General features: G+C 37.3%; 1 pseudogene; it reads right to left on the minus strand.

The window, feature by feature from the left end:
• Window positions 1-493: 493 nt before the first annotated feature.
• LOC127092300 (14-3-3-like protein) lies at window positions 494-1,312 on the minus strand (annotated as a pseudogene).
• Between the last annotated feature and the right edge of the window lie 1,090 nt (window positions 1,313-2,402).

Here is a 2,402-nt window from a genome sequence, read left to right on the forward strand (position 1 = left end):
GGAAAAAAATAAAGTTATCATAATAAATACATACTAAAACAATTAAATTTGACCATTTAAAAACATTATTGAGTTTGTTTTTTATTCAAAAGCAATGCTACCGACAAAAGGAACTTCTCTCAAAACTCATTTCTTAATTAAGGTTTGCTTCACAACTCCATCAATTTTTTGAAACAACACTAAACAGATCTATAAAAAATCTTCATAAGAAAAAAAACAACCACAACAACAATCCTACAATCAAATTAAAGAAATAAATAGGGAAAGGAAACTACCACGACGAGGCGTTTAGATCTGGTAGAGAAAGACGACGACTCCACTAGGTGTTGACAGAATAATGGCGGCAAGAGCTTTAAGTCAGGACCAAAGTTGAACTTTACTGTGCAGTTTGGTTCATTTGGCAGAGTATACATTGAAGCTGCAGGATAGAAATTTGAGTGACATTTAGAAAACAGGCAATTCAGAAACACGCACACAAATGGAAGGACAAACTAAAAAAAACAGTGCATCCATATATCATAAAATAGACCATGAACGCCTAAAATCTCAGTAGCTTCAATATCATCAATCAACACTTTCTCCCTTTAAAAACATGATAGAAGAGAAGTTTAATAACTAATTAGCAATATGACACATTTTACTGTGGTTCATCATTGCCTTTAGGTGCAGCTTCTTTGATTTCATCAGCACCATCATCCTGCATATCAGAGGTCCAAAGGGTGAGGTTATCACGGAGAAGTTGCATAATCAAAGTGCTATCCTTGTATGACTCCTCTCCCAATGTATCCAACTCAGCAATAGCCTCATCAAAAGCCAAGCCTGATAGGGTGAGTTGGTGGTAATTCAGCATTTGCAATGTCCTGAGCAGATTTGTAATCAGAAAGAGTGCTCTCTGCAGCCTCCTTACGTTCGGCTCCGGTCTTAAACTCAGCGAGGTACCTGTGGTAATCTCCCTTCATCTTAAGGTAGAAAACCTTAGAATCGCCAGAGGAAGCTAATGGAATGAGACGAGTATCGAGGAGCTTGAGGATACCGTCGTAGATGTTAGAGAGTTCATACTCGATCGACGAAATGATACGCCACGAGGCGCGTCTTGCTCCGATCACGTTTTTGTAAGCGACGGAGAGAAGATTCCTCTCCTCCACGGTGAGTTCTTCGCTATCGGCGTTAGCGGAAACCTTTTCCATGAACTCCACCATTTCTTCGTAATGCTCGGCTTGCTCGGCGAGCTTAGCCATGTAGACGTTCTCTTCTCGAGGAGTATGAGCGGCCGCCATTGTTGAAACCTAGAGAGAGAAAACGAGATCTGGTTTTAGGGTTTTAGGGAGTTTAGAGAGAGAAAGCGGTTGAGATTGTGAGAGAGAAATAGAAAAGGAGGGCGAAGAGAAAGAAGGTGGTGTGGCGATGGTGATTTGCGTGTGGAAAATGGAAGAGATGAGGAAGATGGTGGTGTGGTGTGAAGGGTGAGCATCGTTTGTGGTTAGGGAGAAGGTGAAGAGTGTTTGAGTGTGAGCAGAGAGATAAAAGGATAATGGTGCGGCCATTCCCTCTCCTCTAAGCCTTAGCCAATAGGAACATATATAGTGAATAATTAGGGTTTTCTACACTGCTAAAATCCAAAAATGCCCTTTGATATTTTATTGGTGATAGCAAGAGTTTAAAAGAAATAAAATTAACAAAGGTCAAACAATTATAAATAATCAAAATAAAACAATGATAAAAGTACAATTAATTATATTTATTCTTTATGGACATGTTAACAAAATTGATAAAAATAAAATGATTCAAAATGAATAAAAATCGGACGTAAAAGTTCCTGGAAAATTAAACTGAGTGCACCAAAATGATCTGTGCAAAATAAACTTATTGGAAAAATATAGCGTTTCTTTTAATTTTGAAATAAATTTTTGACCGGTGAAACAGGCTTGAGCTGATCAAAAGGTGGCCGAAAAATTAGCTGAAAAATAAGTCGAGCATACCAAATTAAACTACGCGAAACATAGATTAATAAAAATGGTGTTTGCAAGCTTGATTTTAAAATTTTTTGTTCACTGATTTGATGCACATCCGTTGATTAATTCAACCGGTTTGTCTGTAATTCCACAAAATTATTTCGACTGATATTCTAGGCATTATGCGGTATGGAATGTATGTTATGTTATGTAGATATGCAATAGCTATGATGAACCTATTGAGTTAGCGATTCAGGGTCAAAATTGGGGTATGACAGTTGCCCCTATTTAAGTATCTTCAACTAGAGAATATGAAGCAGGACACTCTTCATATGATCATAGTGGGAGATAGTTAAATACTAAGAAGACCTGGATTTTGATCCTAAAATGCAAATGATATGAGATGATATGCATGGGTGAAAGATTCTCTTTTTTTGGTAATTTTTATCT

Source organism: Lathyrus oleraceus, chromosome 6 (assembly GCF_024323335.1).
Source record: "Lathyrus oleraceus cultivar Zhongwan6 chromosome 6, CAAS_Psat_ZW6_1.0, whole genome shotgun sequence".
NCBI classification, from domain to species: Eukaryota; Viridiplantae; Streptophyta; class Magnoliopsida; order Fabales; family Fabaceae; genus Lathyrus; species Lathyrus oleraceus.